The sequence below is a fragment of the Phyllostomus hastatus genome, unplaced genomic scaffold (genome assembly GCF_019186645.2).
Source record: "Phyllostomus hastatus isolate PE091 unplaced genomic scaffold, TTU_PhHast_1.1 phas_scaffold_78, whole genome shotgun sequence".
Classification (NCBI taxonomy): domain Eukaryota; kingdom Metazoa; phylum Chordata; class Mammalia; order Chiroptera; family Phyllostomidae; genus Phyllostomus; species Phyllostomus hastatus.
The window spans coordinates 4,572,448-4,587,146 of NW_025334041.1; the positions used below are offsets into that span (position 1 = coordinate 4,572,448).

The window sequence follows — 14,699 nt, forward strand, 5'->3', positions numbered from 1 at the left end:
GTCATTTTATAAACCGTAAGCGTTGGAGCGCCGCAGAGCCATAGTTCATTACCCACACGCGCGGCGGCGCGGCGCACACCTAGAGCGCGGCTTTGCGGCGCGAGCTCCGCAGTAACGACGGCTCTGCGGCCCTGGTTTATGGCTTCGGGGTGTCTGGTCCCCGTGCTTTATCTCCCCCTCGGGCGGGAGTGTTTCCACCTGGGGCGCATAAAGCAGACAGATAACCATGGCCTTGCTCGCAGAGTCCGTAGATCTCTGCCAAGAGGGGGAGAGGAAACGAAGGACCGGCTCAGGAGAGGAGAACGTGATTGAGAAGACAAGGGAAGGGGGGAAGGAGAAGAGAAGGCGCCCTGCCGTGGACCCCGCCTCTCCGTCGGCTCCCCTCCACCCCTGTCCCCCGCTCTGCCTGCCGCCTCCCTCCGCGGCAGCCGCCCTGACCTTGTCGCTGCCTCTCGAACTCGACAAGCCCCTCCCACGTCAGGACTGTCACGCGTGTTCATGCCCAGCCCTGAAGCACTTTTTTCCCCTTTGGTCTTTCAAGTCAGATGCACCCCTCAGAGACACCCCAACCCTAACGCCCCCCATTACATCCTGCTCTGCCTCTTTTCCCTGCACTGTTTTCCTCCAGAGCACGCACCTAGCACACGGGAGTCCAGTTCTGTTCTCTCGCCCACTGGACGGTGAGTCCCAGCTGCGCCTCACGCCCCAATAAGATCAGTATTCAGGGTCCATAGTGAGCACAGACCGAAAATCTGTGGCAGGAGTTGGCCCAATGAATAGCATCTATCGTCTTCACTTTCCCCATGTTACAGGTTAACATTTATCTTTCCTGTCTTGCCTTATAAAATGACAATTCAAGCGCTGGCTGGTGTAGCTCAGTGGATTGAGCGTGGGCTGCAAACCAAAGCATCGCAGGTTCGATTCCCAGTCAGGGCACATGCCTGGGTTGTAGGCCACGGCCCCCAGCAACCGCACATTGATGTTTCTCTCTCTCTCTCTTTCTCCCTCCCTTCCCTCTCTAAAAGTAAATAAATAAAATCTTAGAAAAAAAGAAAAGAAAGCATATCCTGTGACATGTGCTCACCAATTACAGACCTTCACCGGGCACCAGCACCGTGTGCGCGATGCACGCCGGCAGCACCGACTCCAGGCTGTGAGTCACGTTCTGCGGGTGAATCATGTCTAGTCCCCACTGCCACCGCGGCTCTGCTGCGGCTCTGCGTGGGCATTTCTATAGCAAATTTTAAAGTTGCTAAGTAAGTTTTAAAAAATGTATACACACACACACACACACACACACAAGTTAATGCTACTGTATTTGAGATATTTCTTTTTTTTTAAGATTTTTTAAATTTATTTTATTTTTAGAGAGGGGAAGGAGGGAGAAAGAGAGAGAGAGAAACATCAATGTGCGGTTGCTGGGGGTCATGGCCTGCAACCCAGGCATGTGCCCTGACTGGGAATCGAACCTGTGACACTTGGGTTCGCAGCCCGCGCTCAATCCACTGAGCTACGCAAGCCAGGGCTGAGATATTTCTTAAGAACTATCACAAAATGCCACCATGTGCCTTAGCAAAGGAGTTGGATAAGAGAGCAAGGAGAATGCTAAGCAAACTCCTTTCCTGGGCAGCATTATTTGATCTCTTACCCTAACAGTGGAATGATCTTGTAAAAGTCACAAAGACGTGTGAACATTTCAGTCCTTGTTGACCAGAGCGATTCGCCTTCAGGGTGATAAAGAATCGGGTGAGGGGAGAGGGCTCAGATATTTTTATTTGTCTAGTTCTACATGGTCCCATTATAAACACGAGGATTCACGCATGTATGTATAGTTTTCCTTATTTTTAAATGTAACCCTCCCTGTAACCATGCAAAGTATGCAGCATAGCAAAAACAGAATAGCAAAGTGGAGACGAGCACAGGCTGTCAGGGTTCGAGAGTCTGACAGGCCCAGGTTAAACCCCCGGCTCTCCTACTCCCCGCCTATGTGACCCTGAAGCCACTTAACTTTTCTGTGTCCTCGTCTGTGAAATGGGGACAAAGACAGAACCTCCTGAGTCATTGCAATTTAATGGGAACACTAATACGAGCATCTGACACATGATAATCATTCAATATTACCCATCATTTCTATGATCACAGTTTTACAGATGACATGATAGATTTAGAGAGGTAATGGAATGGAATTCACCCAAGATTCCATTGCTAGAAGGTGGCTGAAGAGGGATTTGAACCCAAGTATCTCTGAGTGCAGAGGTCATGTGTTAAGCCTGCATTATAGCACGAGAGAAGACGAGAAGAGTAGGAGCCTAGTTACTCATGCAGGATGGTTGTGAGGGTCACCTGCAATACGGAATGGGGACCCATACAGTCGAGTAGACATAACTGTATACGAAGGTGAGCTATTTTGATTGTGTAGCTTCTAAAACTTCGGGAATCTATGCTTATCCTAGAGTTAGCCCGAGCACTGCCATGACGGAAACTCACCAGATCCATTTTTCCTCCCCCCTAAGCACCCGGGTAGACTAGCATTGCCGCCCTTTCCTGTGCTAGGCAGGCGTGCTGTGTGAGTGAGGCCGGGCCGGTGGCATTCCTGTAGGCAGGGATGCTCAGCATCATCTTCAGGCGCGGCCCACGGTACCTCCTCTGTGCAGTACTCTCCGTGCTCCTGTCACCCCTGCTGGCAGGGAAGGGGACAGTCTCCAGGGCTGCCCGTGGGCTATAAACAGATGATAGGAATCCACGTGACCAGAGCAAGCTGGGTCCTTGAATCTCTGCCACGGGAAGGGCCAGCCCCGTTCAGAACTGCTCCCCGCCCTGGGAGTCACCTGAAGGAGAAAGGCACTTCTGTCGTGTCTGGTAATAATATTTTGGGGTTTATCTCGTATAGCAGCTAGCGTGGCCTTCTTTGGTGTGATTGCCCAGCACCAACAACACCCTGGCACCCTGGGCTGGATAAGGAGGCTGCTCTACCGCCCAGGAAACACGTCAGTGGAACTTTTTTCCTCAGTAGCACAGGCACATCCCCTCATGGCCTCAACAGGGTGCCTATTTCGCTTTGGCCATCCTGTATTTGATAAATACTTGAAGCATATCTTTAAAAATGGATTCACAGAGACAGAGTCAAGAAAGGTTTTAAGTCACCTACTTTATCATGAGTTTGTATCCTAGCTACGGCATCCCTGGGTGGTTCAAAGTAACCTCACTTTTAGATGGTTCTGCTGTGAAGTAGCATCCATCATTCATTCTAGGGAACACACGGTAGAGAACACAAGTTCAAGGTGCATGGTCCCTGTCCTGATGTGTTTTGGCTCCTCCTTGTTTCTGTTTTAAGTTAAATTTTAATGGGCACAGCTGTTCTCTGGCCTTCTACCCAGACCCTCCCCACTGTCACCTCCTGCTCCTCCACACATTTGTGTGATTTCTCTCGTCCCTGAAGTGTTAAGTTTTGTGTCCCCTGGTTGGCCTTGAGGGCAAGGGACTGGGTGCAGTCCTCAGCTCTCCGCCTTGCCTAGTTTTGTGACCACAGCCACGCTCTGTAATACCTTCGGGTTTTCTCATCCATCAAGTGGGTTTCGGAATTGTAGTCTCTCTTATAGACGGTGGCTAAGAGAAATAAATGATAAGTTACTACGGAGACTTCAGGGGTCAGGATTGTTACTGGAGCCGCACAAAATCGGTTTATTACATTTTTCCACGTGACAATATTTGAAGAAAGGGATCACGTCATCCCCAAGGCTTCTCTTCTCGAGTGTAAAACATGCCACCTCTTTCGGTGATTCTCTGAACGACATTCTCTCAGAGTTGCCTCGTGGTTCTAAGCCAGGCTGGTGGCGTGAGTGTGTGTAATCGGCTGGGCGTGGACGACGACGGAGAGAAAACGCCACGTGTAGTACGGAGACAGAAGCCCGTGTTCAGTGGATTGTTACGAAGGAGGCAATCAACATTTATATGGAAGATCTCCCCATTTTTAAATTTTAAAAATTAACTCCTATTTTAACATTGACCTGGAGGCCTCTGGTTTATAAAACTCCGTCTAAAATTTTTAGGCCCTGACACACACGTATTTTAGAGTCAGTGTGCAGAAATTAATCCACGTATAGACGGTCCAAACTTGAAAAACAATTTATCAACTATCAACATGATCAAAACGTCTGCTAGATAAATTCTAGTGATTAAAATGAATGATCTCTATTTAATTTACGCGGGACAGCTTCTCTCTATAAATGAAAATGTTTCTGCATACATTACACATATGACATGTATTAATTACGTGGTAATTACCTTAAGCGCTCCGTTGCTGAAAGGACTCGCGAGACCGGGCTCAGAGTCCCTGAGCAGCTTTGTCACGAGGAAAAGTCACGGAGTAGCAGGAGGACGTGCACTGAGGCAGGTTCCGGAGGTCTCGGGTCCAGGCTGGGGTTACCGTCCCTGAGCTGCCCGGCCGTGCCTTCCCATCGGGTCCGAACCCACCATCTGCCTGAGAGCGTGCGAAGCTCCTCTGTGCCCGGAAGCCCACGAGTGGTGCCTGGTGGGATCGCCCACAGTGAGCTGGTCACGTTGGCCCTTTCCAGCTGCGGGCCCAGGTTTACCTGGGCAAACTCCCCGGCTCCACTAGGCAGACCGCCCGGCTCGCCCCGTGCCAGGACAGCTCCCAGACCCACGGCTCCAGAACTGTCGTTCTCCCATTAGATGATTCCGTAGCATTGGCTCGGGCGACCTGCCAGGTTCAGAGCCTGACCAGGTCCTCCGGGGTAGACGAGCGTTCAGCCCCGCTGGGAGTGACCCGTGCTGTCCTCGCAATATAATGTCCGCTTTCTTTCAATTCCCTAAGGACGAACAGCCATATTTCTGTTGGACTTTTTCAAGGGTCCAAATCACGCTTGTTATGACCGACAGAGACAGTCTCGATGTTCCCCGCAGCTCGATTAAACCAAGGTGGGCGGGTTTCTGCCTAACTCTGGGCCCTGACCTGGCTTCTCAGTGCATTTACTTTAGAAAACTGGCCACCGTAAATTCCTTTCCATCCCTCTGATGCCGCTCTTTCCCCAAACTCTGGCCAGTTGTACAATCCAGGCATGTCTTTCTCCAGGAGTAGGAGCCCTCCCTTTGGAATGCAGTCATCGAGAGAGACTGTGCCCCGTTTCGCACCTGGGTGGGAGAGTAAAAGCCCAGCGCCCATCATTCCCAACCGTCAAACACAGCCCACCTGATCACCCCGACCAGCCTCCCCTCTCGCATTTTCCAGAACTTTCCCAGAGCTCACCCAGCACTGGGAAACCGTCCCATCTTGCCTTCTCTTTCAACTCTTTCAACTCAACTCAGGAGTTCAGTTCAGTCTCCCTCCTCTGTTACGACTGCACTTGCTCCCGTTACCATGGTCTTGAATGCAGTCTTCTTTGTCTGTTCAACTCCACCCATCACAATTTTTGTCTCATGCGATATTATCGTTAAATAAAAAAGAGGAGCATCTGTATACATAGCCCTTCATAAACAATGCTATTTTAAAAAATAAGTTTTGGAAACTGGAATGAAATTCCTAGGTTTTCTATATTTTGTTCTCCAAGGAACAACTTGATTTTTGCTAACGGTGTATTTTCAATGACTCAGACATAATCTTTAGAAATTCAGAGAAAAATGCTTTTAAAGAATGGCTATCTCTGGTACAGTGTAGCTAATTTCGGCAAAGCTAACTTTGTCCTCAAGTCCTTTCCTTTTAGTTTTAACAAGATATTATTAAGACAGTCCTTTTGGTGGAGGTTTTTGTTTTCTTGCTAGCCCAGTATCTGTGGCGGTCTTTTGAGGTGATTATAACAGGAACAAAGGCTTTCGGGAAAATGGTTTGGTATGATGTGAAAATGTCAATATGTACTTTTTCACACTAGTATCCCTGCCAACCACCAGAGTAATTTGGGAGACTTCAGGCTGAGAAATGTTCATCTCTTGAGGACACGCGGACAGATAAGGGTACCTGCTGTTCACACTGTTGAGTGGCTTTGAGCTTTTTTGGTAATGTGTACAAGCAGCTAATAGTGAGGCTGGGCGACCTGGTGCCTGTGATTGTGACCACAGCAGCTACAGAGCTAAAATGCTACAAGAGATCAGTGTCAAAATGGCGACTGAATTCTATACAATCTCTTCATTAAGTTTCTGGAATGCCCTTGAATTAACTTTAAAATTAAATGCCTTTCCTACTAAACAAATATAAGCAGCTGAACTATAGACCTTGAAGAGTCCATGAAATATTCCTGTTTTAGAGCTATCACTAAACTTCAGTAAATATAGATTAACATGACATATAGATATGCGTATGTGTATATTTTCTATTTTTTGTAACCATAGACTATGGATATTAACACATTTTTCTGAACTGGGTATTTAGTATATATTTACTACTAGTACACGATTAAATCAACAATATTTTACAAGTTTTCATAGTTGTTAAATGTCAAAAGTAAAATTTTTTGAAATGTTATCTTTTAATGATCTTGTATATAAGGTTTTATTTTCATGTAGCTATGGGCTAAAACTGTTGGCAGAATAAGACAAGTTTCACCACAAATTCAATTTCTGTTTTTCATTTCATATATGTAAAGATTCAGAAACTTTCTCAGATCAATAAATAAATGTGAATGCACATTTTTTTTTACATGAAGGAGTTCAAGTCTTTGAACGTCCAAGTCGTAAGGAAAAAAAATAACTGACAGGTCAGTTAGGGCTTTCTTTTGTTGAAAGTATTAGAAACGACTTCCTTCAATTCTATTGAAAGAATCACAAAATTATGTCCACCTCGTCATCAGACTCACTCACTTCCCAACACCTGAAATTCTCCATTTTTAAAAATTCTTTGGCCGCTAGGTTTTACAGTGTGTAGGAGTGTACCACACTATGAGACTGGTACAGCAGGCCTTTCTTCTGTGAGTGGGAATAAGGCAAGCAGAGCAATTTTGGAAGCGCTAGAGTGAAAAATGATTCCCGGAAAACTGCGTAGGCCCCAGGCCCCCTGGGGAATCTCCGTGTGCTCCTGGGGGCGGCCCAAGGAGGAAGCGAGCAGCTCCTGAAAGCTCTGGGAGCCAGAACTCCCTGCTGGGGCTCTCTAGGTGAATGAGACGCCATGACGGAATTGGGACTCATGGTGGAATTAGAATCCACCACTATTTGTACTTAAAAGGAAAGATCCCTAGCGGACTGTGACAATGGTTCCCGCTGGGAAACCACTGAAATTAAGGAAAGACAGTGAGGGTTAGGGCCAGATGGACACTGGGTGTCCCTCTTGGTCCCACGATGTCCAAGCCAAGTGACCCAGGACACATCTTCGCTTCTTGGAGGCTCCTCCTTTCCAACTTCAGAGTGGGGGTGGCAACAGACCTTTTCAGGAGGTCTTGTTGGGAAGTTTGGATGACATATGGAGATCACTGTCACATGAGAGGCCTTCAACAGAGAATGGCCGCTGTCACTGTTGTCATTGTCACCATTGCTTCACCGGCTGGACTTACTCCATGGAAGCTGCCACCACGTCGCATCACGCTGTCATGGGGAACAAGTGGGTACTAGAGGCCCCGCCCACCTGCACGGTGCTCTTCCACAGCCGTAACTGTGGGGAGAACTGGACTGGTTGTGTGAGTATGAGAGAATTACACACGAGAGAAGGCAACGCTTTAAAAACCACAATACTTTCTCTCAAAGGGAAGATCAGAAGTAATGAGAAACCAAAAATTCAGATTTAAAAGGCCCAAATATTTAAATTATCTCATCCACTAGGCATATGTCAGACCATCGTATAATTTCAGCAACTTGATCCCATTTAGGAGATTTAATATCCTTACTTTAGAAATCATATAAAAATTAAATTCAATAAAAATTAATGTGTGCTCATATCCACCTAACTTAATGAGAAAAATAAGGTTTAGCTATAAAGGTCTCCAAATTTGATTTAAAGTATGTGTGGCTGCAACAGGAAAATGGAGGGGATATAAAAAAAATCTCAGTCTTAGGAAGAGGTAGGCACTTAAATTTAGAGACTAAATGAGCGCTAAGGGAAATCCATTTCTTTAATTAGAGCCTCATCAAAAGTATGTTAATCAAATGATAGCAGCACATGAAGGATTTAGATCTTTAAAGGCCAAAATACAGGATTAATAAAACCACAGGATTATTCAGTAACAATTTATGTGAAGATGATATCCACGCCTGATCGAACAATACCCAGGAAGAAATTTTTGAAAGAAAAGAAGCCCTACTGTCATTTGTTTCATTTATTAGTAATGACAGGATATTGACTATTCAGATGACAATGCAAAGTAATCCCCTAAAATGTAAACCTCAACTACATTATAATTGCTTAGTTGTTGTGCAACTAGACACTAGATGACCAGAGATTTAGAAGAGAAGCTGCACAGGGAAATGGCGGTGAGGACTTTGGCGGAAAACGCATTCCTGACACAGTCTATCAGTGGTTAGAGCCTGAAAATGAAAACAGAAATCCCAGACGCATCCACACTGGGCCACTCGGAAGTGAGTGTGCGAAGACAAGTGCGTGAACACAGCTTATCATCTTAGGGTGGAACAGTCTAAAGTACAAATAATAAGTGACTTTCAAATTGGTTCTAGTGTGACGTAACCCAGAGTCAGTGTGCATGCCTTATTAGCTCCTACTTCTGCCGATCCCTTTAGGATATTTTTCACTGCCCTGGCTGGCATAGCTCAGTGGATTGAGCGTGGGCTGCGAACCAAAGTGTCACAGGTTCGATTCCCAGTCAGGGCACATGCCTGGGTTGCAGGCCATGACCTTCAGCGACCACGCATTGATATCTCTCTCTCTCTCTATCTCCCTCCCTTCCCTCTCTAAAAATAAATAAATAAAATCTTTAAAAAAAGATATTTTTCACCATATACCTGAAGTCTAACCTGTTAAGCGAGAACTCTTACTAAGTCTCTAAAAAACTGCTGTCTATTTTTTATGATAGAAGAACTATAATAAAACGTCTTCATTTGGTGAATTTAGTAGAAATAATATTTCTAGCCAAATAAAGAATTCCAATGGTGATTATATATATATTTTTTTATATATACATATATATATAAAAGCCTATAATCCAGGCATTAGAGTAGGCTCTGACATAAACTTAATGGAAGTATTTTGTTGCTATTGAACCTAACAATAAACAAAGGCTCCTATCTTCTTTGGGCTTCAACCTATGGAAATTTAGAGTTGTAACAAAGAGTAGTAATCAATTGGCATGAAGGCTGCTTACCATGGTGAGAATGGAGCTGATTACTGGCAGTCTTGGGAAAGAAATGGCCTCTGACTGTGGGCATAGTAATGAGAAATGGACAAAGGGAGTGGATAAGGTGAGGTGATGCAGATATAATCACTCATTGTGCACGACAAGCAGCGAGGGAAAATCAGCTCATTGTTATAAAAGTCCTTGCGAACCTATAGGCATTGAGGTAAGTTACATTTGCAAGGACTTCTGGGAAGATGCTGAGGGGGAGGCGCCAGGGATGCCGTCCGACTATGGTCAGCACTGTTTTCTAAAAAGCAATGCATCCAAGAGTGCGTTTCCTGTTTGTGAACAGATTTCCTATGACTTCTCTCCGTTTATGCTAGATTAACTTACTTAACTTTAATGTAAAAAGTTTAATGTTCAGTTTACAAAGTCAAATATTTCTCATCATTATAAAATAAGATTAAAAACTTAAAAATACCTTTGCTATCTGTTAAGCAGAATTCAAAATGCTAAAATATTATTTAATATGATACTTATATTTTTCCAATGAAAACTATGTAACACCATTGCTTTCACATCCTTCCTTCCCCCTCCACTCAGAAAACTCCGCATTTTAAAAGTTTCTTATATAAGTGGTATCCTGGATTCTCTTTTTAAACCATTTATTATTATTATTATCATCATCATCAGACATACCTGAGTTTATTTTTCCCAGTTTTTTAAATTTACTTATTTAAAATTATAGTTGCCACACAGTACAATATGTTTCCAGTATACAACACGGTGCTTCAACATTTGCATACTTTACGAAGTTATCAGCACAGTAAGTCTAGTCACTCTCTGTCACCATACATAGTTATTGCGACCTTAATTCCCTCTTCACTATTAGGAGAGAACTGGTGAGTGGGATAAGCAGCGTAAAAAACCATAATGGCCCATAAATAAATGATTGTGATTACTCTGTGCTGTGTATTACTCCACTATATTACTCCACTGTAGATGTGTTGCTCCAGTACATCTATCTGCTCTGAAGTTATTAGGGCGTATGGTAAGGAGAAACGGCAAGTAAGAATTAGTTAGCTACATAAATTAAAAATATTAAATTTTGGCATCTGCCTTTCTTTATCCCTTCTGACATTTTCCCCACTGGTTTTAGCTGACCATTATTTAGTAGTTCCTGGCACATAATAAGCATTCATGTGAATGACTATTTGATCTGAGTTCACATAAAACGAAAGAAATGTGAAATAGAATAGAAGCACTTGAAATAAATATCTGCTAAATATGATTCCTTTGAATATCTAGGAAGATATAAAATGTACGTAAACATCAATTAATATTTTGGACACCGCATTACATAAAATGTATGTTGTTCTCATAATCAATGTGCATTAGACAAGACATAAACAAGTAATGTATATTAGGGACAAAATTCCAACATGTTGTTCTGGGTCACAGAACTCGAGGAGGAGGTTCGAGTGTGTCCTACCAGCACACTTAGCCCTCTCCAGGGCCCACATGACACCCATCACAGCCATCTGAGAGTCCAGGTCATGCAACGCGGAAGCACCTTCTTTGCACCAACCTTTCTACCAACTATCACTGGAAACCCAAGCACTTTGTCTTAGTGAGCACTACCACGGACTTGCTGGGCCCGTGTCCTGAACGTAAGAGAAGCCAAGAGATGGCGACGGCATTTGGCTCCCGCTTTTCCTTGAAGCACTTGCCGGTGTGAATGCAGTGGCAGAGAGACTGAACAGCTGACCGAAGGCTTTGATGGTCTCAGAAAGGATGGGGGGCCCAGTGAACATTGCAGGGCTATATAGACCCAAAGGGCTACAACCTGGGAGGCTGATCAAACACTAGACATCTCCTCTGGTTCATGCTAGTATTCATTGAATCATCTCTATTATTATTTCTAACTCGCCTTCTATTATTCAAAATATTTTTCAAACATGTGTTTTTCAGACTGAATTAAAAACAAGTTAAGTATCCAACATTGCAAGAATTGCCCAAAATCCAAGAGGAAAAATAGACAACAGAAACAGACACACGAGAGATCCACATATTGGAGTGATTATGGAAATAGCTTAAAATAACGATTATTAATATGTTTAATAGACATATGCTAAAATGAGGAACTTTACAGGAAATTGGGAACTATAAAGGGTACCAGAGGGAAATATAATGCTGGATATTGGGAACTCCACGAATGATTTAATAGCGATTCAGACACAACGAAGAGAGAATCGGCGAAGCAGAAGATAGGTCAGAAGAAAGTGTCCAGATGGATGCTGAAAGAGAATTAAAAACAGAAACAAGCAAAGGATGCACATGTGACACAGTCAAAGGTCTGTGCAACTAGAGTTAAAAAAAGGAGGAAAGACTAACAGAGACACAACATTCGAAGAGATAATTTAAGCTGAAAAGTTCCTGCAGCTGACAAAAGACACGGCACAGACTGAAGCAACTAAAAGCTGCAAGCAGAACCACTTAAAGGAAACCATGCTTGGGGCTCAGTTCTGTTTTCAGAACTATCATAGAAACTGCTACTGGACTAATTCTCCTGCAGATAACAATGGTGCCACTGGACAAAATATCTAAAAACTGCTTGAAATCATTAGAGAAGGACCAAAACCAAGGAGGAACTCAAGTGTGTTCATCTTTTTCTTTTTTTGAATTTAGGAATAATTGACATATTGTATTAGTATCAGGTATACAGCATGATCATTCAATATTTGTATATGTTGTAAAACGATTACCTCAAGTCTAGTTAGTATCTGTCAGCATACATAGGTCACAGTATGTTTTCCTGGGATGGGAACTTTAAACATTGCCTCTCTTAGCAACTTTCAAATATGCAGTGCAATATTATTAGCTGTAGTCATCATGCTGTACATTGTATCCCTATCAGCCATTTATTTTACAATGAAAAGTTCGTGCCCTTGGGCCCGCCTACCCCACTTTGCTTGTCCCCACCCCAATCCTCACCTCCGGGAACCACCAATCTCAACTTATTTTTTGCTTTGTTTCCCTTTTAGATTATCACATGCAAGTGAGATCACATGGTATTTGTCCATCTTCGTCTGACTTATTCCACCCAGCATAATGCTTGCAAATTCCATCCGTATTGTCACAAATGACGAGGTGTCCCTCTTTTGTATGGCTGAATATTAACCCATTACATACGTGCCATATTTTCTTTTTTAAAATACATTTTATTGATTATGCTATTACAGTTGTCCCATTTCCCCCTTCACTCCCCTCTACCCTGAACACCCCCTCCCACCACATTCCCCCCCTTTAGTTCATGTCCATGTGTCATAGTGATAAGTTCTTTAGCTTCTACATTTCCCATACTATTCTTGCCCTCCCCTTTATCTATTTTCAACCTACACTCTATGCTACTCATGCTCTGTACCTTTTCCCCCTCTTTCCTCCTCCCACTCCCCTGTTGCTAACCCTCCATGTGATCTACCTCTCTGTGGTTCTGCTCCTGTTCTAGTTGTTTGCTTAGTTTCTTTTGGTTTTGCTTTAGGTGTGGTTGTTAATAATTGTGAGTTTGCTGTCCTTTTACTATACATGTTTTTTATCTTTTTTTCTTAGATAAGTCCCTTTAACATTTCATAAAATAAGGGCTTGGTGATGATGAACTCCTTTAACTTGACCTTATCTGAGAAGCACTTTATCTGCCCTTCCATTCTAAATGAAAGCTTTGCTGGATAGAGCAATCTTGGATGTAGGTCCTTGCCTTTCATGACTTGGAATACTTCTTTCAGTCCCTTCTTGCCTGTAAGGTCTCTTTTGAGAAATCAGCTGACAGTCTGATGGGAACTCTTTTGTAGGCTACTGTCTCCTTATCTCTTGCTGCTTCTAGGATTCTCTCCTTCATTTTTACCTTGGCTAATGTAATGATGATGTGCCTGCTGTGTTCAAAAATATGGAACGCTTCACGAATTTGCGTGTCGTCCTTGCGCAGGGGCCATGCTAATCTTCTCTGTATTATTCCAGTTTTAGTACATGTGCTGCCAAAGCGAGCACACATATGTGCCTTATTTTCTTTATCCAATCGATGGGTGATCAGCTTGTTTCTACACCTTAGATTTTGTAAATAATGGTGCAGTGAACATGGGCATACAGACACCTTTCTGAATTAGTGTTTTGTTTTGTTTAGATAAAGACCCAGAAGTGGAATTGATGTATCGTATGGTAGTTCTATTTTTTAAATTTTTGAGGAACCTCCGTACTGTTTTCCATAGTGGCTACAGCAGTTGACATTCCCACCGACAGTACTCATCCCTTCCAACACTTGCTATTTCTTGTCTGTTTGGTAATAGCCACTTTGAAGACGTGAAGTGATATCTCATTTGTGGTTTTAATTGGCATTTCCCTGTTGATTAGTCATGTTGAGGACCTTTAGATGAATATTTCATCCCTCCAAATGGTTGATGGGAATACAGGATGGGTGAGCATAAATACCCATGGGAATGGTTGGGATTTCCTCATTTTAAATGTGATTTTTTTAACGTTTGCACACGTGAGAAAAATGACTGTTTTTTTAGTGGTACTTCCCATTGCTGTGAAACCTTAGGAAAAGAAATTGCCAAGTAGACAACCAGGGGCCAGCAACACAGATTTCATCCTGTGACCATTTGAAAGGCATTCAAGGAAGCAGCTGGGATTTTGCGGCCTGATTACGAAACAGCAATTTCATGAGGAAGAAGGAATGTAAAAAGTCTTTTATCTGGAAGGAAGGCTAGTCTTCGAGAATATTTGACCCTCGAAAATAGCCACATTTTATGGCTACATTAGATACTGAGGAGAGTAGAATATGTACTGAAAAAACATCAACATTCCTGTGGGTTTCCCTGAAATGTTTTCTGAAAAACCAATTTAAATTATACCTACTGAGACAGAATCACAGATGTTTAGCTACGGGACTGGAGGCATCTCGAGAGCATCAGTAATCTCCACTTAACGTGTTCTGGGGCTCTCAGGTCTTGGGACGTGACTGCGCCTCAGAGCCAGCCCCTCCAAGGAGGCAGCGTGGACGAGGGCTCCACGCACACTGTGCCTCCTCCGTGTTACAGGTTATCCCGTGGACTCCGCACGCAGCTGAAAGGCGGGGATCATCAGGCGCGGCGAATTTCACGCAGCCTCACCCAAGGCTTTTCAGGATGCTTTCTGCCTTCATGAATACATTCAGATACTCTGAGAGGGGGTCAGGGATGCTCAGCAGTCACATGATCAGGGGGCTGCTGGTTGAAAGCAGGAGCCTCGAACCCTTTTGTGATGGGATGGGAAAATAAATGACTTAACACATCTCCCCAGGTCATCCATCTCCCTGGGAGAGGCTTTCACCGAGTGCATTGCAGGAAGAGATTATTTGAGGAAAACAAAGATTAGTAGGAGTCTAGTATTCCCCAGGCCTTCCCACACCACACAAATAACCCAGGTCTTCGTGATACC

The 14,699-nt window shown here is 43.8% G+C and overlaps 1 non-coding gene across 1 annotated transcript; it reads right to left on the minus strand.

The window, feature by feature from the left end:
* Positions 1-13,164: 13,164 nt before the first annotated feature.
* Positions 13,165-13,271, minus strand: LOC123812215. Its single transcript, XR_006784504.1, has one exon. It is a non-coding gene; the product is annotated as a U6 spliceosomal RNA (small nuclear RNA).
* Positions 13,272-14,699: the final 1,428 nt, after the last annotated feature.